The sequence below is a fragment of the Pinus tabuliformis genome, chromosome 9, assembly GCF_031772625.1.
Source record: "Pinus tabuliformis cultivar Carrire ecotype Pingquan chromosome 9, CPIR1, whole genome shotgun sequence".
In the NCBI taxonomy this organism is placed as follows: domain Eukaryota; kingdom Viridiplantae; phylum Streptophyta; class Pinopsida; order Pinales; family Pinaceae; genus Pinus; species Pinus tabuliformis.
Window position 1 is genome coordinate 1,002,973,765 of NC_142307.1, and position 25,814 is coordinate 1,002,999,578.

The following is a 25,814-nucleotide window of genomic DNA, read 5'->3' on the forward strand; positions in this document are numbered from 1 at the left end:
AATGCTGCAATACTGGTGCTCACCAATTTTGTTTCCACAGGGGGCCACAGGAGAGCTTATTCATTTATCCAGCCCTGCAATGCCCATTGTTTCTCTACTCAAAGCTCACAAATTTTGTCAATGCATCTGCAATATTCTTCAAAGTGTCCACTTTTACCAGTAACACCCTTGTGTCTTCTATCATATCCTTCACAAAGTGATTTTAAACATCAATGTGCTTTATCTTTGAATGGTAAGTAGGGTTCTTTGCCATGAAAATTGCACTTTGGCTATCACAGTATATCGTTATAGCTCCCTATACTAGCCCCATACTTGAACATAATCTTAGAAACCAAACTGCTTCCTTGCTTGAATGAGTGGCTTCCATGTATTTTGCCTCTGTAGTTGATAGTTCCACTACAGATTGTTTCTTACTCATCCAACTGACTGCACCTCAAAATGAGTTAAACACATATGCACTTGTAGATATTTTTTGATCTAGATCTCCAACCTAGTCTGCATCAAAAAAGCCACTAATATTCAATACTCTGTCCAATCCTGGTCTTCCTTGGTAGCACAAACCATAATCACTAGTGCCATGTAAATACCTGAAAACTTGCTTCACTGCTATCCAATGCTCCTTCCCTTGTTTTGACATAAACCGGCTCAATACTCCCACTACATGTGCAATGTCTGGTCTAGTACAGACCATCGCATACATCAAACTACCGACGACACTTGCATATGGAACATGGGACATGTCCTCTTGCTCTTCTTCTGTCTTCAAACACTGTTCTGCAGATAACTTTACTCCTACAGGAATAGGAACCTTCACCAGTTTCCTATCCTAGATATTAATCCTTTGCACTATTGTTTTGACATACTTCCTCTGGTTTAACCAGAGCTTCCTCTTTGCTCAATCTCTTTTAATTTCCATGCCCAAAATATAGTTTGCAGCACCAAGGTCTTTCATTTCGAATTTCGAGGAAACTTGGGTCTTCAAGTCTTGGGTAATTTCTTTGTCATTTCCAACTAGCAACATATCATCCACATACAAGACCATAGAAATAACATGGTCACCAATTAATTTAAAATAGACACAGTGATCCGCTTTGCTTCTGGTGAAGCCAAGTCCCCATATAAATGTATCAAATTTCTGATACCACATCCTTGGTGACTATTTTAACTCATACAGAGACTTCTTTAACTTGCATACTAGTTCTTTCTTGCCTTTCACTGCAAAGCCTTCAGATTGCTTCATGTAGATCTCTTCTTCCAGATCCCCGTGAAGAAATGTTGTATTCACATCCATTTTTTCTACCTCAAAATAAAAAGCAACAACAACAAATAAAAGTAATATAATAGAAGCTACCTTGGCAACAGGAGAAAAAATATCATCAAAATCAATTCCCAGCACCTGGGAATAAATTTTTGCTACCAACCAAGCTTTGTATTTCTTTGCCTTTGCTTCTACATTTGTCTTCTTCTTGAACACCCATTTGCTGCCAATGGGTTTCCTTCCAGCCGATAACTCCACCAGATCCCAAGCCTCATTTTTGTACAAAGATGCCATTTCATCAACCATGTCCTCTTTCCAAAGTTTTCCATCCTCTGAATCTACTTCTTCCTTCACAGTTCTGGGATCATCATCTGTAACAGATAAAGAAGAATTTGAATAGAAAGCAGATGGACTATACCTTTTCGGCTGCCTTCTTTCTCGAACTGATCTTCTCACACCCGGAGTTTGTGGCCCTTCATCTTTTGATTCCTCTTTTACTATAGAGTCTGATTCTTCCTCCTTAAGCTCAAACTCTATCTTTTCAAGTTCCTTTGGTTTGAATTCTTGTTTAATAACATCTTTCAACTCTCTGAACACCACATCTCAGCTATACACAACCTTCCTTGTTATTGGGTTCCAAAGCTTCTAACCCTTTAAACCATCCTTATACCCAATAATGATGCACTTTTCATATTTACTATCCAACTTGGTTCTTTTCTCCTTGGTAACATGTATATATTCATCACATCCAATTACTCTCAGATGGGAAAGAGAGGGTTTCTTACCAGTCCATACCTCTTGTGGAGTCTTATCATCTAATGCTGATGAAGGTGATCTATTAAACACGTAACATGTTGTCTCCACTGCTTCTTCCCATAATTCATGTCCTAACCTAGCACCACTAAGCATGCTTCTTGCACTTCCCATCAACGTCTTGTTCATTCTTTCTGTAACTCCATTTTGCTTAGGTGTGTATGGAGTAGTATTCTGCCATGCTATACCACACTTCTTACAAAATTCTTTGAATTCCTTTCTGCAAAACTCTCCACCGTTCTCTGACCTCAACACCTTTATCTTCTTCTCTGTCTATTTTTCCACCATAGCCTTAAATTCGTTAAACCTGTCAAACACTTCAGATTTATTTTTAGGGAAATATATCCATGTATTCCTTGAGAAGTCATTTATAAATGGTACATAGTACACAGACTTACCTAGTGATGGAACCTTCACAGGTCCAAACACATCACTGTGCACAAGTTCTAATATTTGTTTCACCCTCTTACCACCAGAGGGGAAACTCACCCAATTCTGCATCCCATATACACAATTTTCATAGAAATCAAAATCCAGAGAGCTATTACTCATACCTTCTACCATACCTTTACCGTGAAGTATTCGAAGGCCCTTCTCTCCAATATGTCCAAGCCTTTAATGCCACATCATGGTCTTCTCTCCAGAGACCACTAGATTTTTTGCTTCACTTTTAGGAACCATAGAACTGTTGCACCCATCAACAACAGTGCTACCTTATAGCTTGTACAAAGTTCCAATCTGAACTCCCCACATCAATACCAGTGCTCCCTAAACGATCTTGCAGATATCCTTCTCGAACACTATTTTTACACCTGCATCATATAGCTTGCTTATAGAAATCAGATTTCTGGCCAATGCAGGAATATGCAGAACACCTGGAAGTGTTCTAACCCTTCCACCTTGCAACTTCAACTTTACTTTTGTAGGTTTTAACCCTGTACAGAAATTACCTGCAGACTAATTCTAAAACACAGAAAATAAACAATGCGAGAGCATAACACATAAAACACATATACACAGAGATTTTCCCCTGGATCCCAAAACCGGGACTACCAGCTTGATTTTTCATTATGTTCCTTTCAATGTTACAATACATATTTATACATGTTGAAGAATCCAATACCATGGTCCGAAAACTATCGCGTCCAAAACCATGTGCGAAAATCATGCACAAAACCATAGGTAGGTCTTCCCAACCTAATATAGGGTCCAAAAAACCCTATATTAGGGTCGTTGCACCCCAGACCCCATAGAGGGGGGTTACCTGCACCCCTCAAACCCCCTGTGGCCCCCATTCTATGCAATAGGCGCAATGAGAGGGGGGCCTTTCCCCCCCTCTAACCCTCGGTTAACTATGTGGGATAGTCGTGGAAATAATATAACACAGCCCAACATTCTCCCACTTGTTGTTTTCTTTCCACAGGGGTCCACACGAGAGATTATCCACTTATCCAGCCCTGCAATGGCCATTGTTTCTCGACACCAAGAGAACTTCTCAGAGCTCACAAATTTTGTCAGTGCATCTGCAGTATTCTTCAAAGTGTCCACCTATACCAGCAACATCTTTTTGTCTTCTATCATATCCCTCACAAAGTGATACTGAACATCAATATGCTTTGTATTTGAATGATATGTAGGGTTCTTTTCCAAGAAAATTGCACTTTGGCTATCACATTCTATCCTTATAGCTCCCTGTACTAACCCCCTACTTGAACAAAATCTTTGCAACCAAACTGCTTCCTTGCTTGCATGAGTGGCTACCATGTATTCTGCCTCTGTAGTTGATAGTGCCACTATAGATTCTTTCTTACTCATCCAACTGACTACACCTCCAAATAGGTTAAACACATACCCACTTGTAGATCTTTTTTGGTCCAGATCTCCAACCTAGCTCCATCAAAAAATCCATGAATATCCAACACTCTGTCCAATCCTATTCTTCCTTGGTAGCACAAACCATAATCACTAGTGCCACGCAAATACTTGAAAACCCGCTTCACTGATGTCCAGTGCTCCTTCCCTGGTTTTGACATAAACCTGCTCAATACTCCCACTGCATGTGCAATTTCTGGTCTAGTACAGACCATTGCGTACATCAGGCTACCGACTGCACTTGCATATGGAACACGGGACATGTCCTCTTCCTCTTCTTGTGTCTTGGGACATTGTTCAGCAGATAATATCACACCTATAGGAATATGAACCTTCACCGGTTTACTATCCTGGATATTAAACCTATGCAGTATTGTCTCAACATACTTCCTCTAGTTTAACCAGAGCTTCCTCTTTTCCTAGTTTATTTTATTTCCATGCCCAAGATATGATTTGCAGCTCCAAGATCTTTCATGTCGAATTTGGAGGATAACTGGGTCTTCAAATCCTGGATAATTTCTTTGTCATTTCTAACCAGCAACATATAATCTACATACAAGACCAGATAAATAACACAGTCACCAATTAATTTAAAATACACACAATGATCTGCTTTGCTTCTGTTGAAGACAAGTCCCCGTATAAATGTATCAAAATTCTAATACCACATCCTTGGTGACTATTTTAACCCATACAGAGACTTCTTTAACTTGCATACTAGTTCGTTCTTACCCTTCACTGTAAAGCCTTCAGGTTGCTTCATGTAGATCTCCTCTTCCAGATCCCCATGAAGAAATGTTGTCTTCACATCTATCTGTTCTACCTCAAAATCAAAAGCAGTAGCAACTGATAAAAGTAATATAATAGAAGCTACCTTGGCCACAGGAGAAAAAATATCACCAAAATCAATTCCTCGCACTTGGGAATAACCTTTTACTACCAACCAAACCTTGTATTTCTCCACCTTTCCTTCTGCATTTGTCTTCTTCTTCAACACCCATTTGCTGCCAATGAGTTTCCTTCCAGCCGGCAACTCCACCAGATCCCAAGCCTCATTTTTGTGCAAAGATGCCATTTCATCAACCATGGCCTCTTTCCAGAGTTTTCCATCGTCTGAATCTACTGCTTCCTTCACAGTTCTGGTATCATCTTCAGTAATTAATAAAGCAAAATTTGAACACAAAGTAGATAGACTATACCTTTCTCGTTGCCTTCTTTCTCGAACTTCTCTTCTCACACTCGGAGTTTGCGTCTCTTTATCTTCTGATTCCTTCTCTGATGTAAAGTCTGATTCTTCCTCCTTAAGCTCAAGCTCTATCTTCTCAGGTTCCTTTGGTTGGACTTCATGTTTAATAACATCTTTTACCTCTCTAAACACCACATCTCGATTATACCCAACATTCCTTGTTACTGGGTTCCAAAGATTATAACCCTTTAAAGCATCTTTATACCCAATAAAGATGCACTTTTTAGATTTACTATCCAACTTGGTTCATTTCTCCTTTGGAACATGTACATATGTATCACATCCAAATACCCTCAGATGGGAAAGATATTGTTTCTTACCAGTCCATATCTCTTGTGGAGTCTTATCCTCGAACGCTGATGAAGGTGATATGTTGACCAGGTAACATGCTATCTTCACTGCCTCTACCTATAATTCTTGTCCTAACCCGGCACCACTAAGCATGCTTCTTTCCCTTTCCATCGACGTCTTGTTCATTCTTTCTACAACTCCATTTTTCTTAGGTGTGTATGAAGTAGTATTTTGTCGTGCTATACTACACTTCTTACAGAATTCTTCAAATTCCTTACTACAAAACTTTCCACTGTTATTTGTCCTCAACACCTTTATCTTCTTCTCTATCTGGCTTTCCACGAGAGCCTTAAATCCTTTAAACCTTTTAAAGAATTCAGATTTCTTCTGAAGGAAATATATCCATGTATTTCTTGAGAAGTCATCTATAAATGATACATAGTACACAGAATTACCAAGTGATGGAACCTTCACAGGTTCAAACACATCACTGTGCACAAGTTCTAATATCTGTTTCGCCCTCTTACCACTAGAGGGGAAACTCACCTGATTCTTCTTTCCATATACACAATTTTCACATAAATCAGAATCTAGAGAGCTATTACTTATACCTTCTACCATACCTTTACCATGAAGTATTCAGAGGCCCTTCTCTCCAATATGTCCAAGTCTTTGATGCCACAACATGGTCTTCTCTCCAGATACCACTAGATTTTCTACTCCACTTTCAGGAACCACAAAGTTGTTTCACCCATCAACAACAGTGTTACCTTGCAGCTTGTACATAGTTCCAATCTAAACTCCCCGCATCAATACCAATGCTCCTCGAACCATCTTGTGGGTATCCTTCTCGAACACTATTTTACACCGGCATCATCCATCTTACTTATAGAAATCAGATTTCTAGCCAATGCACGAATATGCAGAACACTCGGAAGTGTTCTAGCCCTTCCACCTTGCAACTTCAACTTTACTTTTCTGCGACCAATGATTCTAGCCTTCCTATCATCCCCTAAGAAGACATCACCACCATCGTATTTATCATACTCGCAGAACCACTCTCTATGGGGAGTGAAATGAAAGGATGCACCTGAGTAAATCAACCATGCCTCATGATCAACATGTGTACTTGAAGAAGCCAAGTACACATACCCACCTTCATCTGAGGTGGTTTTCGCCTCTGCAAAAGTAGCATAATCAGATTCCTTTCCTTTATCAGGAGCTCTAGATTTACAGTCCCTTTTGTAGTGCCCTTCCTTTCCGCATTTCTAGCACACCACATTTACAGGTTTTCATGGAGATTTAGATCTCCCTCTAGATTTAGCTCTCCCACTCAATGATTTTTTTTTTTTGGTTCCGGGACCGTCCTTGTACAAACAAGGCATCACTATTCTGGCTCTCCATATTTTTTCGTCTCATCTCCTTCGTTAGCAAGGATGAGACTATTTCATGAAACTGTAAGGCAGTTGTATTTCTACATATTGCAATAACCAGACTATCCCTAAATCTTGTAGAGAACACAACAAACTAATGCATTTATCTTCATTTGAAATTTCAATATCAACAGACAATAAATGAATTATCACCATATTAAATGCATTCATATGCTCTGTCACCAAGTCTTCATCTTTCATCCTCAGGTTATACAACTATTTCTGTAGGAACAGTTTATTCTCCAAAGACTTAGATTGGTACAAAGTCCCTAACTTGTCCCACAAAGCCTTAGCCGTAGCTTCCTCTGATACATTCAGCAATACTGAATCTGAGACACACAATCTTATTGTTGTCTTTGCCTTCTGATCCTACTTTTTCCATTCTTCATCAGACACTCCTGTTGGTTTAGTACCCAAATCTACCATGATCCACTGACTTTTATCCACCAACAGATCCTCCATCTTGAGCTTCCATAACTCAAAAATCTGACCATTAAATTACTCGATCTCTATCTTTCCACTACTCGCCATCTTCTTTCACCACCAGAATCGATCCTGCAGATCTCTCACTGAATAGGATCTACCAAAGGCCTGAGTGAAACCCCTTAGCAACAAAGGAATCCCCTTGAAGCTAAAACAACTCTGATACTAAATGTAGGTTTTAAACCCCGTACATAAAATATTTGCATATGAATTCTAATACATAGAAAATAAACAATGCGAGAGCATAACACATAAAACACATATACACAAAGATTTTCCCCTGGATCCCAAAACCAAGACTACCAGCTTGATTTTTCATTATTTTTTTCGGTTCCTTTTAATGTTATAATACATATTCATACATGCCAAAGCATCCAATACCATGGACCAAAAACCATCACGTCCAAAACCATGGACCGAAAACCATTGTGTACAAAACCATGTGCAAAAACCTTGCACAAAACCATAGGTAGGTCTACCCAACCTAATATAGGGTCCAAAAAAAAATTTCTGAGGCATTGCCTCGAACCCTATAGAGGGCAGCTACCTGCCCCCATCAAACCCCGAAGATAAGGGGGGCTAGCGCCCCCTCTCTACACAATCGGCACAATGAAGGGCAGGTACCGTCCCCCATCTAACCCCCCGGTTAACTATGTCGGCTAGTCATGGAAAGAATATATCACAACCCAACACATAGGGATAAAATGTCAGTAATTGAATGTTATACTTAATAAATACTATTTTGAGAAGATTTTGATCCATTTGTGCCTTGTTATTTACTTCTGCTAAATTTTATGTGTTTTTGCTTTGTGATATGTTTTATGTGAATTAATGCTTAATTACAACGTGAAACTGGTAGATCTATAATCTTTTTGTATGATAACTACAATTAAGTACCTTAGTGAAGTTCTAGAAGTCGTTTAGATAGATTTTCAATAGTTGTTTGTTCAAAAGGGTCAAAGTTGATTGATGGTAGATCTAAGCCATAAAAGTTGCAAGAACACATTACATAGGCCTCTGGATGCAGACAACTAGTTCTAGCATCCTCCAATACTGCTTCGGGTGAGACTGCAGCCTGCACTATGTAGGTTGTTGTTGAAAGGGCCCGTGGTACATAAAGATTCTAATGTGTATTGCAGGGCATGTGATGCATTTCATAGGATGGGAAAGCCATCACGAAGGGACGAATTTCCCTTAAATCCTCACATTTCATTATAGGTGTTTGAAAAATGGGTGATTGACTTTGTGGGTCCAATACAGCCACTGGTGAAAAAGACGGGCGCACAATACATTATTACTGCGATAGAGTACTTAACAAGATGGGAAGAAGCATGACTAGTGAAATATTGTAGCATTGCTACAGCCGTGAAGTTCCTGTTTGAATATGTCTTGACAAGGTTTGGGTGTCCTAAGAAACTGATGAGTGACAGGGGTACACACTTTCTCAATGAAACCATTGCCGCGATGCTCAAAGAATTTTAGGTTTATCATCAAAAGTGTACACCCTATCATCCTCAGAAAAATGGTACAGTGGAAGCTTTTAATAAAATTTTGGAAATTGCATTGACAAAATTTTTCAATGCTCAAAGGAATGATTGGGATGTGTGGATACCAGCGGTCTTATGGGCATATAGGACGACGTGTAAGACGTTGACATGACAAACCCCGTTCAAGTTGGTCTATGGGATAGAGGTTGTGATGCCCATGGAGTATATTGTGTTGAGTTTGCGAATTGTAGCATTCACTGATATGGCGGACCGTGACACTATGGAGGAGTGCCCTGTGTAGTTGTTGGAGTTAGAAGAAGATAGGTTTTTAGCAGGTTTTCACCAACAACTTCAAAAGGAAAGTGAAAAGGCATGGCATGATCGAGATATTAAGTTGTGCACCTTCATGGATAATGATTTGGTCTCACTTTATGATAGAAAGTTCAGGAAGTTCCTTGGGAAGTTTCAAATGCACTGGTTGGGACCCTTTGTAGTCAAAGAAATTACAGTTTGTGGCACAATTCAGCTCGCGAAGCTGAATGGGGAATTCTTTCTAGGAAGAGTCAATGGAGGTCGACAAAAGTTATATCAAGGGGATCCTACCCTTGCACAATATATACATGATGGAAGGACAGTATTAGTACTCCAGGCAGTTGCAAGAGAGTACGAGACTATAAACAACACTACTCAAATATTGGGAAAACAAAGTAAGGGGGTGTGTGTTGAGATTGCAACAAGATGATGGAGCTTAGTGAAAAGAGTCGCCTTCACTAAGTGGGCCCGCAGGCAAATTATGGCGCAAGTTCTATTTTTTATCATAGTGTGGATGATCACAGTGTGGGTGACCACAGTGTGAGTGATCACAGTGTGAGTGATCACAATGTGGGTGACCAAAGTGTGAGTGACCACAGTGTGGGTGATCAAAGTCTATTTTTAGACTGGCTATCAAAAATAGAAAAGTCAAATATTATTGTCTCATAATAATATTTGGACTATAAACTTGATCTTATTCTCTTGGAGCACTTCAGTTTGAGCTACAGATGTGGCCCATGCAGCTTTCAGAAGGAAGTACGCTTTTCTTATGAGTCAGTTGAGTTGTTGCATGCATGACTTCAGTTAGAACTCAATCAGTTGAGTTTGGTTGAGTTGATGGAGTTGTGTTCAGTTTGACTTGGTTAAACTAGTTGTAGTTAGTCTAACTGCAAATAGACTAATGATGAGTTGTTAAACTAATTATTAACTCATAATAAAACTATAGAATACATCAGTTAACTCAGTTGCATGTCAGTGCATGTTCAGTTCAGCAGGGACAGGTGTTAGAGAATCAGATTGCTATCAGTTGTGACTATAGTTGTGCATCAGATCTTGCACAATCAAGGGATTGAGTATGCCAATGAGTTTGCTCATGTATTTGCCGAGTTTGTAGCTTCTGCTCACGTCTTACACATTGTGAGTGATTCTTTGGAGGTGAAATACGAGTTTGGTAGACCATTCTCATTTAATTCTTGAGCAGGTATTGAGCAATGGAGGCAGGCAAGCAGTGGAATAGATTTGGAGATCAGATCTTAGCTGTATTGTATGTAACAGGTGGAGCTGGTACTAGATTGCTTGTGATAAGCATTGTACTTTGTAATGTTACATGGTCTCAATCATTAATATACAGATAATGTGGGGTTTTTAGCGAGATGCTTTCCCCGGGTTACATACTGTGTTAATGTGTGAATTCTCTTGATGTTTTATTGTTATTGATGCTGCTATATTGATGATCAACGTAGAGGAGCTTATGTATTGTGTATGTATTCCGCAATAGTACATGATAAGGATAATCTCTGTTGAATATGTGTTAAATTATTCAAAATTTCTACATGGTATAAGAGCGAGCTAGATAATTGTAGAAAAAATTTCTACATGGTAGCAGAGCTGTTGATCATCAGATATACTATTCAGGAAGTGTTTACATTCTATTTCTTCAGTTAGAGTCTGTAATCGGGCCAGGTAGCCTCTGGATTCATCCCTCCTTTGGAAGGTGAGATATCCAGTGAATACCCATACAGTCAATCTCTATACGAGAAATATTGTGTTCTCACGAATCTTAGATCCGAGGCGGTTGAGTTGGTTGCTGGTGGAATTCGAATTTGCAGCAGTGTTTTCTTGGTGACAACGCAGCAATGTCTTTCAACGAATTGCGATTGGAGTATTCTCTTGAGGGTAGATCAAACTATATTGCATGGAAGGACAGGATGGAGGCAGTATTGGATGATAACGGGCTGAAGGAGTTCATAGATACGGATATCCCAAAGCCTACTGATGCTGATGAGGCGGAAGTTTGGCAAAAGAAGACCGCAAAATGTCGAAGGATTCTGTTGGAGGGCGTGAAGGATCACATTGTGTCCAGCCTCCATGGAAAGGCTACTCCATATTTGATGTGGAAATCATTAATAGAATTATTCCAAAGCAAGAGCGATAAGAGGAAGCTGGTGCTCAAAGATAAACTCAGAAACATCAAATGCGAGAAGGGTGACAGTATTCCCAAGTATCTCACGAAGTTCACTCAGTGTTGATATGAGCTGGGAAGTGTGGGGGTTACTGTCGATGATGAGGACTTGGTGAGCTTGGCTCTCCTTGGTCTTTCGAAGAGTTGGCATTCCTATCAGGACTCTGTCAATGGTCGAGAGAAATTGCTAGGATGGGAAAGAATATGGTCAGATCTTGTGCAGGAGGAGATCAGGCACAGTACCAAGGACGGATCTTCGTCAAAGGAAGCTGATGAAGAGAATTGTGCTTTGGCTGCCAAAGCAAAGAAAGGGAAGAGCAAGAAAGCTTCTCAGTCTGGTGCGAAAGGAAAGAAGCAGGATATGTCCAAGGTGAAGTGTTTTCACTGTCACTAGCACGGACACTATGCCACTAATTGTCCGTAGAAGAAGAAGAACAAGCAGGCTGCTGGATCTTCAGCAGGAGAGGCTCTAGCCTCACAGTTTGAGCTTGATTTTTCATTGATCGCATGCTTGGTTTCAAGTGTGATGGGATCAGTGTGGTTCTTGGACAGTGGTGCGTCTTTTCACATGACGGGAGATAGAGATTTGTTCTCTGATCTGGAGGACAAAGATCTTGGAGTGCACATCGAGATGGGCGATGATGGTAGATACAGTGCGACCGGTATCGGTACCATTTCCTTTGAGAGGGAGTCTAGTAAACCCTTCGTATTGAAGGAAGTCATGCATGTTCCAAGATTGACGAAGAATCTCATCTCAGTGGCAATGTTAGAAGACAAGGGGTATGATGTTGTTTTCAGCGAGGGAAAGGCTTTCCTGCGCAGCAAGACAACTGGTGAGACCTGGAAGATAGGGGTTCGAGTGAGGAACCTTTATCAGTTGCATGTAGATGGATGCGCAGCAATGGTGGGCAAGGCAGAAGGATTGGTGAGCCGGGATGATGGCGAGTTGTGGCATAGGAGATTGGGTCACCTTCACCATGGAGCCTTGAAGATACTTCAGCAGATCACTACAGGGCTTCCTATAGGCACATTTGCGCAGTCAGATCAGTGCAAGGGGTGTACTTTGGGGAAGTTTGTGAAAGCCACCTTTCATGAGAAGGATAGTCGTGCCACGACGATCCTTGAGAGAATTCACACAAACGTGTGTGGACCTTTCTCAGTTGCTTCGATAGCAAAACACAGGTATTATGTGATTTTTGTTGATGATTTCTCTCGTAAGTGCTGGATCGTCTTCATGCAGAAGAAGAGCGAGACATATTCAAAGTTCTGTGAATTCAAAGCACTGGTCGAGAAGGAGTCAAGGAAGAAGGTGAAGGATCTTAGGAGCGATAATGGTGGTGAATACATCTCGGACCAGTTCAAGGATTTCTGCAAGGCAGAAGGGATTCGTAGAGAGCTCATAGCTCCCCATAACCCACAGCAAAACGGGGTAGCTAAGCGGAAGAACAGAACGATTGTGGGTGCTGCATGGGAAATGTTGCATGATTAGGGCGTACCCCTTCACTTGTGGGCGGAAGCATGCAATACAACAGTTTATGTGCAGAACCGTTGTCCTCATAGGATACTTGGCATGAGTACACCTGAGGAGACTTATTTTGGTAAGAAGCCTGATCTTTCTCATTTGAGGATTTTTGGCGCTAACGTTTACATGCATGTGACGAAGGATACCAGGAAGAAGTTGGAGCTGACCGTAGAGGTTGGGATATTTGTGGGGTACACTGATACGCCCCACAACTATCGTGTGTATTTGCCAGACGGTAAAACTATTGTGCGACGGGATATAAAATTTCAGGAGGTGAAAGCCATGAAGTGTTCGCTTGAGAGGGAGCTAGACTTGCATGCAGATGAGGAGCTATTAGTTCCTAAGGATGAGCTTCAGGATGTGGATCAACCACAGGATGAGGTTCATGGAGTGGAAGAGACCACTCATGCAGCGCCAACCATCAGAGGGCGAAAGCGCTTCACAGAAGCTGAGAGACTGGCTCAAGATGCAGAGAAAGTTGTAGGACCACCTACAGCCCAACGCAGGCAGAGACAGTCACCTGATCGGTACACTAGATACATGGCTCTGATGAGCAAGTGTGTTGTGACTGAGCCATCCTCTTTCTAGGAAGCTGTGGAGGATCCCGCATGGGTAGACGCCATGGTGGAAGAGTATGATTCTATTGTCAGAAACAGTGCATGGGAGATTGTTCTTAGACCAGAAGGGAAATCAGTGGTGGGTTCGAGATGGATCTACAAGGTCAAGCAGGCAGCTGACGGGAGTGTGGAGAAGTACAAGGCAAGATTTTTTTCCCGAGGCTTTTCACAGATGGAGGGGATCGATTATGAGGAGACCTTTGCACCTGTTGCAAGGTATTCTTCCATACGAACGATTCTTGCTCTCTCAGCGCAGATGGGATGGCACATTCATCAGATGGATGTGAAGACTGCGTTCCTCAATGGAGTCATTGAGGAGGAGGTGTACATTGAGCAGCCCGAAAGATTTTAGGTCTTCGGCAGCGAGTCACATGTGTGCAAGCTCAAGAGAGCGCTGTATGGGTTGAAGCAAGCACCACGTGCTTGGTACACACGGATAGACAGCTATTTCACAGGACTTGGATTCTCCAAGAGCAGGGCGGATCCTAACCTATACCAGATTGTGGTGGAGGGTAAGTTGCTTATCATTGTACTGTATGTTGATGATTTGATTCTAACAGGTGATGAGCTGTTGATACTGTCATGCAAGAAGGATCTTGCTACAGAGTTTGAGATGAAGGACTTGGGCCTCCTTCACTATTTCCTAGGATTGGAAATATGGTAGCGCAATGGTGGACTGTTTGTTTCTCAGGGCAAGTATGATCGGGAGATACTGGAGAAGTTCAACATGCATGGCTACAAGCCTGTTGATACTCCTCTTCCTGGAGGTTGGAGGAAGGAGGATGCCACTTTCGGAGAAGAAGTGGATGCCATTGTTTATCGACAGTTGGTGGCGTCGCTGATGTATTTGGTCAATAAACGACCTGATATATGCTATGCAGTTAACCAGATTTCACAAGCTATGGTTAAGCCTACCAAGCTCTTCTGGAAGGCGGGCAAGCATGTATTGCGCTACTTGAGAGGCACATCAGGATATGGTTTGTGGTACAGACAGGAGGATGAGGTGAAGCTATGTGGCTTCACGGATGCAGATTGGGCAGGGAGCCCAATGGACAGAAAGAGCACATTAGGAGGGGTCTTCAGTATTGGATCGACAACAGTTTCTTGGTATAGCAGGAAGCAAAGATCTGTGGCACTCAGTTCAGCGGAGGTCGAGTATATGGCAGCAAGTTTGGCTGCATGCGAGGCTATATGGATGAGGAATATCCTGGTTGGTTTGTTCGGTTCTCATTTAGATCCTACTGTGATTGACTGTGATAACCAGAGTTGCATTAAACTCTCGGCTAATCCTATATTCATTGATAGATCTAAGAATATTGACATCAGGTACCATCATATCAGAGATTGTGTGCAGCGGAGGATCATGTTGCTTTCATACATTCCAATGGAGGATTAGGATGCTGATATTCTGACGAAGGCTCTCACTAGGAGCAAATTCGAGTACCACCGAGGCAGGATAGGGGTTGCTGATAGTCCATATCTTGTCGAGAGGGAGTGTTGAGATTGCAACAAGATGATGGAGCTTATTGAAAAGAGTTGCCTTCACTAAGTGGGCCCGCAGGCAAATTATGGCGCAAGTTCTATTTTTGATCACAGTGTGGATGATCACAGTGTGGGTGACCACAGTGTGAGTGATCACAGTGTGAGTGATCACAATGTGGGTGACCAAAGTGTGGGTGACCACAGTGTGGGTGATCAAATTCTATTTTTAGACTGGCTATCAAAAATAGAAAAGTCAAATATTATTGTCTCATAATAATATTTGGACTATAAACTTGATCTTATTCTCTTGGAGCACTTCAGTTTGAGCTACAGATGTGGTCCATGCAGCTGTCAGAAGGAATTACGCTTTTCTTATGAGTCAGTTGAGTTGTTGCATGCATGACTTCAGTTAGAACGCAATCAGTTGAGTTTGGTGGAGTTGATGGAGTTGTGTTCAGTTTGACTTGGTTAAACTAGATGTAGTTAATCTAACTGCAAATAGACTAATGATGAGTTGTTAAACTAATTATTAACTCATAATACAACTATAGAATACAATAGTTAACTCAGTTGCATGTCAGTGCATGTTCAGTTCAGCAGGGACAGGTGTTAGAGAATCAGATTGTTATCAATTGTGACTATAGTTGTGCATCAGATCTTGCACAATCAAGGGATTGAGTATACCAATGAGTTTGCTCATGTATTTGCCCAGTTTTAGCTTCTGCTCACATCTTACACATTGTGAGTGATTCTTTGGAGGTGAAATACGAGTTTGGTAGACCATTCTCATTTAATTCTTGAGCAGGTATTGAGCAGTGGAGGCAGGCAAGCAGTGGAATATATTTGGAGATCAGATCTTAGTTGTATTGTGTGTAACAGGTGGAGCTGGTACTGGATTTCTTGTGATAAGCATTGTACTTTGTAATGTTACATGGTCTCAATCATTAATATACAGATAGTGTGGGGTTTTTAGCGAGATGCTTTCCCCGGGTTACATACTGTGTTAATGTGTGAATGCTCTTGATGTTTTATTGTTATTGATGCTGCTATATTGATGATCAACGTAGAGGAGCTTATGTATTGTGTATGTATTCCGCAATAGTACATGATCAGGATAATCTCTGTTGAATATGTGTTAAATTATTCAAAATTTCTACAGTGTGTGAGGGAAGAAATACCTATGCCAGGAGGAGTTGCACCATGGAGGATTGTGTCATGCAACAGAGTCCAAAAAGAGTTGTTGGATGCATTGTAGATGATTGGATGGTGAAAATACCATTAGGAGGAGTGGGTAGGCTGCATTTATGGTGCAAATCTTTGGCAATCTTCCGCCAAAGTTGCATTTATGATCCAAAATTGGAAGGAACAATTGGATTTCAATTTGAAATCTCCTATAAAAATGGCATGCTAGCCTGCAGTAGAAGACTTTTCCTTCTGAAAATCGCTTGTGAATTTTCTTTCCTTAAGTCTATGAATCAAGAAGATTGGAAGAAATTTCTTTAACGACTGGAGTGTGCAAACTTCCCTGATTGGAGTCGTAAGATCATCCTTGAGGAAATCACTGATCTCATAGAAGCTATTGTCTCTTAAAAATGTAGCCCGTGAAATTGCGTTGTAAATGGAAGCTACACTATCTGTGACTATGGCACCGAGGTCACATAGGCCTAAACCATCCACTGCTAACGAGAAATAGAAGAAAACACAAGTTTTACTGATGAGGCAGTCACCAACGAAGAACCCTATGGAGGTTCGACAGAAAGGAAATATGGACAAGTTGAAACAGCCACACGAACCCCTGGATCTTGACGAAGAGGAGCTTCACGAAGGGGTTGAAGACTTGGATGTTGAGGAGGGAGAGCCTATCATTAGGCTCCCAAAGTATATCTCTCTGTGGAAGGGCAAAGTGAAGGTCCCGTAAGATCTTGATTTTGGGAAGTTTATGGTCTCTACACCGCTATTGCCGGAGAAAGTGCAATTTGAAGGTGCGATTTTAGGGCGCATTCTCACACTCAAAATGGAGGGCTGAGATCTAGCTGATCATGAGAAATTCCCACATTTGTTGACAAGAAAGTATCTCGTGAAGATATACTATGAGGAGACCAAAGTCATGCAACTAGAGCCTATGAAGTGGGTCGCGGGCGTTGAAAAGGTTGGGTTGCTAAATTTTCTATGTGTACCACATTTTAGCAGAACCAATATCAACACGATGTGCATACGCCAATTTGTTACACTGGTTGGTGATGGATGTATTTGTTTGGGAGAGCCCATCCCCATCACAAATATGTTGATCCACCATAACACCAGGTTGCCCTACCAAGGGGTGGATCCGTGATAAGCCCCGTAAATGGGTAATTATATGGGCTCATTTTTCCTCCTAACATAATTAAATCAACCATTATCTTAGCTTATTGCATGTTTTTTTATTATATTTATGCTTATGGAGTGAGTTGGGTTAGTTATGATGCCATAAGGTCTAATGTGTGTTTAATGCAGATTTTAGTTGAATTTTGAAGACAAATTCAAAGATTCAATGTACAATTGGTAGCAGTAATTCAAAGGGGAAAAAGAAGAGGATTTATAGGAGGGAATCCTGCTCATTTATTACTCCCCACTTCGAATTCTCCTTCATGCAGCTCAGAGTACAAACAACCAAATCAATGCATTAAGAGGCAACCGAGCAAGTGGAGGATAACTTATGCTTATCTCGAGTTTTGGGAGCCAAGTCTCCTTGATTTTAAAGAAGCTGTTGGGAGATTTAGTTGTATAATTAGAGAGGCCTAGGGCCTCACTAGGGTGGAATTTTTGTTTAATTTTTGTTGCAGCTTTGCTCTGCTCAACTTTGAGCTTACTTTTGTTGACAGTTTCATGTAATCCTATTACTATTTTGATAATAAATATGAGATCCTTTTTGAGCTAGCACTGAGTCTTCTCAGAGGGCTAAAGCTCTTGGGTTAGGGCCTGATCCAAGTAGCCAAGCTCCTCTTTTCCTGTACTTTTATGTTTCATTTCAGTTTATGGATTAGTTGCTGCTAGATGAATTTCTTTCTTGATTAAGAATAGGTTGCTTTTGGTGATTTAGAAGGTTGTTTCCATTTGTGTTTCCTATAACAGGTTGAACAGTGATAGAAAGAAGATAAAAAAATGCCATCAATAGTGCCTTGGCCTCCTTTCCTCCCTTTGGGACCATGAACTGAGGCCAAGACCCTCTTGTTGCCACAAAAGCATAGATTTTCCTTCTCCATAGGACTTCTACTGTTGCAGTTTGTTAGAAGTTTAATTCTTTGCTTTAGATCCCTTTCACCATGCTCATTTCTGTCTTTGCAATAAATCTTCTTTCATGCTTTCTCTCATTATAGCATTTTTCAACATTTCTTTCCATAGCTCATAATTTGGATTAGCTTAATGCAAAATTCTGTTTTTTTGATGTACTTAATTTCCTTGCTTACTTGATATCCTTGTTTGATTTTCAGTTATTTTGTAGAAAATGTCTTCTCAAAGCAGGTCAGCCTATTAGCCACCACATTCTCTCCTTGATCTATGCCCTACAGGTCGCCTAAAGTTCACCTCAAATCTGCCTTAATTTTCTGCGTTTTCCCATAGGATATCTTCCTCTCTCCCGATCATTTTTCCCTCTCCTAGTGAGCCTTGGTGGACCCTAGGTGCCCTAACACATCATCCTAGCCTCCAACTACCCTTTCCACCCACTCTCCCACCTTCAAAACCTTCAAAACTACTCTTGGCATCCTCTTGTAGACCTCATGTAGATCCCCTGCATCCTCCTATAGATTTTCCTGTAGGCTTCTTTTTGAAGACTGATTGCAGGAAAAGCCTCCAAAAGGCCACTTGAGACCTCCTAGGACCCATCCACACCATCCTACATCCTCTCAAGTTCCAAAACCGCCCTCCATTGCCACCTATTCGCTGCCACATTCACAAACAAATAAATTACATGCATGACAAATTTGCATAAAAATCCAAAAGGATGTTTTTTCTTCATTTCCTTCTAGAAATAGCTTGAATAGATGTTGTTTACTTCCTAGAATAGGTAATGGCCTTCATTTCATGGTTTTCATAGTGCTTTTGCAAAAGTAGGATTAGTTTGTTAAGTAGGATTTGCTAGGTTTGCTTTACATTTCAGTGTTCCTTTCTGCAAGTAGAGTAGCCTCAGTAGAGTAAGCTTTCCTTTCTTTAATCACATATAAAGCTTCTTCTAGAATCCATAGAAGTTGGCTTGAGCTCCTAGTGATCTTGCGTCAGCTGACCAAGTGACAGCCTTTAGTAAGAACTAGTACTTGTGCATACAACACCGTCACTTCCAAGTTTGTTATGAACTACCCAGTTGATAAAAGTAAAGTAGGAAGCCCAAGAGTTGCAACATTATTGTTGCAATACTGGTGCGCACCAGCTTTTTGACGCAGTTTCCATGGAAGCATCAGAGTATTTTGTGATTACTGCTTTCTTCTATTTTCTATCGCAACATTCTTCTAAGTAGTTGTGGAGCTGTAACAAGGGTCTCTTTCACCTCTAATTATCCCACATTAACAAGTCAATCTGGGAACGTTTTGTTATTGCAAAGAGTATCTCAATCCGAGGTTATTCGTCAGAGTAATGCTTAGTAGTACAGCGTTCAGAAAATACAAGAGTAAATGGATGCTAAACTATGACTAAATTACTTCAAAAGGATAAAATCACACAAGACAGCTTATCAGTCAAGGGTGCAGAAACGATAACCCATCCCTCCAGAAACTGACAGAAAGGAAATTATAGCATGGACCATAGCTCTGGGAGCTAGGCAGCGACTGCTGAGGATCACTACAGCCTTAGACATTCTCTCACACCAAAGCAGCAAATACAAGTAAATGGAACGACAGAAAGTAAAATGGAACAACAAATAGGAAATGGAACAGCAAGTCTAAAATGGAACAACAGTAAATGGAATAACAATCAAATGAACTAAGTCTCGCGAGTCAGAACCAAACTTGCTCTATTGAACCAAACTTACACTCTGCGATAAAATAAAAATCTTCTCTCTTAAGGCAAATTGGATGGAATGTACTTTATGGAACAACACTCATTGATGAATTATGGAACAGCAGGAATCCATCATATATACACACAACACGCTAATATAGTAATCTGATGATTAAGGAGAATACGACTATGTTTCCAAATAGAATAACATTACTTTCGGATTCCAATAATCGGGACTTAAAATGAATCCAATAACAGTAATATTCAGTACAAATGCTCTATAACAGAAATAGCTGGTTTAGACTAATAACATGCAATCAACTCTGAAAAGATTCAATCATGCAATGCAGAGTCACTACATGGATTTCCTGAAAGAACCATTAATGAATTAATCGTAGCAGAGCATGGAACAGTACATGAAAAGCATATCAGATTACCGAGCAATAAAGATAAGAAAACCACGCAGAAATCAAGTTATAATGATACAAAAGCAAGTGTCCTTCGAAGCTGGGCCCTTAGCTTCCAATGGTACACCGCCTTAGATTACTCCAGACGCAAAGATGAAATAAACACCAAGTCTTTTATATTAACACATCAACAAACGTATAGTAAACCAGGTCTCAGTGAGACTCGATGATCAAAGTTTACTCTGAAACTGAAAGTTACAAAAAGTCCCTTTGCTTAACGATGTTGTTCCTTTTTATAAAAGTAACGGCGGAGATATCTAGGTAACAAAATAAGTAAAACAGTGATCCCTCAGGATCAAAGATCCTGAGGGATTCGCCAAGCTGTTAATCCTTTACTTTTCTTTCCCTTTTCCGCCGAATTGGTATCCCTTCTTCCTTTCCTGGGTTGTTCTACTTCGATCTACTCGATCTCGTTTGCATCCGGTTCCCTTCTAGAGGGACAGCAGTTATTCCTCCTTTGTCTTTCCCTTTTGAACAGCAGCTCTTCGTTTCCACCTTTCCCTGCATAGAAAAATGACAATTATTAGCGATTAAGCTTTCCATGTTAGTTCTCACTCGTTTTATTAGAATTCTTTATTTCTTTGAGTTCATGATGCAGAAAAGGTTACAAATGTTACTGAAAAGTCACTAAATTGTTTGTCAAAAACATACATTTCAAGTGCTCCACACACCCCCCTGCTTACCCTGTTTCATGCCCTCATGAAAACATTATAGTTGACATGCAAGGCGGTAAGAGAATAGGTTGGAGAGGGAACCTCGTGTGGAGGCCTACAACCGTGATGAGCAACTAGATCATCAAAGACTGATTTGTTTGTCCTTCAGGTATTTCATACAAGGCCTGATATCCGGGTGCAGGGTGCCAAATGATTGGACTACGAAATCGATACCTTAACCAGGATGGCCCTTCTTGCAAAATACGCTTGCCATAAAGGTTCAATCGGCTGGCAGCCAACTCAAAATTTTCGTATTTGAATGGTTCCCTGAGCTGGATGTTTGGGTTAGAAATCCGGTATCAGAATTTTGCAGCATCAATGGCGAGGTCTTTAATAGTCAGAAAATATTCCAGACTGTGTCGAATTAGGTCCTCGTGCATGGGTCCTAATGTCTCCATGACACCCGGGGTTCTCATAAGGTTCCTATGTGCTCTCCATAACAGCACTGGGTCTCTAGGCTCGGCTCTCACCCACAAGTCTAGGCTATTTTCCTGTCTCTGAAAAGTGTTATAAGCTCTGAGCCATTTCAGCTGATTAACCTCGAATGAAATGAAGGCTTGCAATTGTATGTCCCCAACAAAAGGGCCAGGATTTAAGTCAGTTTCCTGGTCTAGCACGAGGTTGTGCAAGTAAAATTCACACAATAATATTTGAACCTTAATTCCATAATGCTTGCAACAATCTATGAAATCATTAACAATATTGATTTGTATAGGGGCACCCACTCTAACAACTTTTATCTTTAATCGTAAATATCGTTCAAGCAAAAATAAAGCATAGTTTTTAGCAGGGGCCCTACAGGTCAGAACGTCATTATACAAAGAAAAAACAGTGTCCATCTGCCGAATAACAATATCTAATCGACGAGTTACCTTGGCAACCTTTTCTTGCTCCTTTTGCCATCCTTTGAAGGTCTGGCTCTCGGACTGAATAATATCCCGAAGTTGCTGTTGTAACTCTTCATATTTCTCCCGGGGGACTATTTGTTCTCTCAGCTGTTCAGCTTCTTGCTGAGCTTGCTTCATCATCTTGTGCAAGGTTCTTGTTTTCGGATCCTTTTTCCATAGAGCCATAGAGGCCGGGAGTTTTACCTGAACCTTTTTGGTATGTTGTTTGGAGTTCAGAACCCGAATTACCCCTGAGGGTGGTGCCTCTGTTTGGATCTCCTTACTCTCCTTTTCTTTCTTAACACGAATGAAAGGTTGTTGTGGTCCCCCTGTTAATGGAACATCATCCTGTTCCTCTGCCTCAATTGGAACGACAGTCCGTTCTTCAGCGTCATTTGGAACAGCAGTCTGTTCTTCAACGTCATTTGGAACAGCAGTCTGTTCTTCAATGTCATTTGGAATAGTAGTCTGTTCTTCAATGTCTTTTGGAACGGCAGTAGGTCTTCCAGCGGGGTTTTGACCAACAGGGCGGCTATAAGTCCTTCGTCTTCTTGTCCTACAGGATTTCACTGCAGTGGCCCTGTTTCTTTTCCTTGTGTTCCTTCGTATCCTCAGGTTGGCTTTCAAAATCCGAATTTGCTATCGGAGCTGGGCTATAGTGTTCAGCAACCTCTGTTGCTTCCTCCTTAATTTCTTGATTTCTATTGCCTTAGCAGAGGGCTCATGACTGGCCCTTAAATCTGCTCCTACTCCGTCTAGAATTTCTTCTGGTGTCTTGGGAACAGATTGTTCCCGATTGGTGTCTCTTATTTCCTCATCATGAACGGGCGGGTTTTCTTCTCCTGCCTTTTCTGCATGTGATTTCTCAGGTGTGTCTTCCTCTGGAGGTCCGTCAGGGAGGCCTGCTGGGCTGGAGGGTTGGCCATATTCACCCATATTGGCCAGGATTGCGGCCAATTCATCTTCACCCACAGGGTCCTGCGGCAGGCTGCCCTCCGGCTGTACTACTTCCTCCTCTTGATTGGACTGCTCAGTGACTGCCTTGGAGTGTTCAGCTTCTGTTTCTGTTTCGGAGTGCTCATCTCCCTCCTCGACTCCTTCTCCGGGCTGCTCAGCCTCGCCCCCAGATTGTTCAGCATTTTCTTCGGAAGGTCCTCCTTCTGGTTCTGGAGGTTCGTCCGTAATCTCGATTGGCTGGCTGGTGCTCTCCTGGATATTTTCCAGCCTTCCTCGTATCCGGGCTAGCCGGGCTGATTTCCTTGGTCTCTCAGGTTGTTCGGGTGTACTAGCAACATGTTTTTCTGCTACCAATTCTCTGTGTTTTTCTGGTTGTTCCAGTGTACTTGAAGAATATTTTCGTTTTGGAGCAACATGTTTTTCTGCTGCCAATTCTCTGTGTTTTTCTGATCGTTCTGGTGTGCTAGAGGAATGTTTAGGTTTTGGGGATGGTGCAGCCAATCCCCCCTCGATCATTGCAATGAGCTCCTCCTAGCTGCTCTGCTGTTGAGTGAGACTATGGCTCACTATCAATCGAATCAATCCATGGTGGCTAACAACTGTTTCTACGTGCTGTGCCTTTTTCAAGCTTCGGGCCGCATCATGCAATAATGAATTTAAAAGTGCAGGCAGATTTACAGAACATTTTTCTTTCAAAACAACTAAGAGTTTAAGATGACGTGGTCTTACCACATCTTTCCTTCCTTCGAAAGTGATGTAGCTCTGCACTATCTTTGCTAATTCGGTCCAGGGTTCTCCTAACGTTGCTGGCAGAACTCCCTTCCCCTTAACTGTCAAGCTTTGGCCTTCATCCTGGAAAATCTCCATAATCTTTTGTAATCTTTCTTTCTTCAGCATCCATACAGGTCCGGCAGCTGGTAGTCCCGAGACTTCTGCAATTATATCATCAGTGACCGCTATCCGCCTCTCTCTTACTATGGAGTAGTTCTCCTGTAGGTTTTGCAGAAACTCCAACGCCACTGTTTCATTTGATTCTTGTAGGCGACTGAAATAATTCAGCCACCCTGCCTTTTCCAGGATCTCCCGGGCAGCAGCGGAGACTATCAACTCCTGAGGTTCGCTTTGGATTTCCTTTCCCCCCATGGTTCCACTAAGAATTCCCAATGGAACAGCAACTGCCTGTGCTGTTTGAGACGCAGAGAGGGTGATCGTCGCAAGGTTTTGGAAAAAAACACAGAGTATGCAACAAAAATGGATTGTGGATGGCAACTTTCGTAAAAATAGAATTATCATACCGTTAAACCATGCCATACCTTCGTACACTATCTTCCCCGAATGGTGTGCTGACACATAATTCGTGGAGTAATGAGGTTACCTTCCCTGCCGCGATATGATAGGTTGTCCCAGCTGTCAAATAGAGGAGCATCAACCATTCTGTAACCGAGTCATAATGGAACAACATATGAAATTATGCCATGTTTTAGATGGACAACGAAATACCGAACTCGAGGCAAAAAGGTGGATCGTGTTTTACATAAGAGCCTGCGTGGTATGACGCGAGGCCGGGGGATGGGACGTCTGTCAATTGTACGAAATCTCCAGAGGTCATTGTCAGTTCCTTTTCCATGATTGGTGGTAATGAGTGCTCATGCGATGTGTACATCGGGACATAAAATATGATTTATTCATAGGATATAAGAGACAAAGAAGTATTGATATCATACCTATTGGTGTAACCATTACGACTTCGATACCATTAACAGAGCTCTGCTGCCGACAGGTGTTCATAACCTTGGAAGAGTTGTTTATTTCACCCCTGGAACCATGATCCTTTGTGTGTATTTTGAAGAGTATTTTGTCAAAATGTAGGCCATTATGCTGGCTTGGTAACCAGGTAGCCATAATGCCATTCACAAGGAAGATGCGAAACGTGGGTAGGCCGGCTCGTGATGAGACCCCCTGTTCCAAGGTATGTTTATTTAGTGTACCTTTTGGACCATATCCCTGGTGTGGTGGCCATAATGGGAATGCCACTTTGCTTCCATCCTTATGATCATGGTAGGCTAGCTCTTGATGAGACCCCCTATCCTGCATTTGACAATTGATAATCCATATTTACTCTCTCTCTCTTTTTTTTTTTTTTGCAAAACACTTTTTCTTATTTATTTACACATAAGGGTGGTTCAGCACTCCCTAAGAGTGGGAACGGTGGAAGAAGTCTTATCATCCCAACAGGAAGATATAAATCCTCTGCTCTTATTCCTAAGTAATAATCAATTTTTTTTTTTAGGGAAATCGTAATGATAAAGATAACCAACCAGAGCAATGGTAATAAGGCAATGACAACGAAGATGAGAAGTAAATGTGTCCCTCCTCTTGTCCTCTTATCAATACTAGGCCTTATAAAGACAGCGATCTATGATCTGCTGACTCCGGTATGTCATGATTTATGTTCATTGCATAAGTGCATAGCTATATCTTAAAGATTGGAGAGAACATGGGCGAAAAGCATCCTCAATATAAATCATCAAAGAGAGAAAAAACATGCCGATGGTGTTCCTTTTGAAAAAGGAACAACAGAGAAGAATCCATGCAAACAAATACTTGAGATGTCGTTTCTTTAAAAGGAACAACAAAAATAATCAACAAAAAGAATGTTGTTCCTTTGGAAAAGGAACAGTAAAAGAGCAAAAATGTTGTTCCTTTTGAAAGGGAACAACAGAAAATCATGAATGTTGTTCCTTTTGAAAAGGAACAACAGAAAATCACAAGTGTTGTTCCTTTTGAAAAGGAACAGCAGAAAATCACAAGTGCTGTTCCT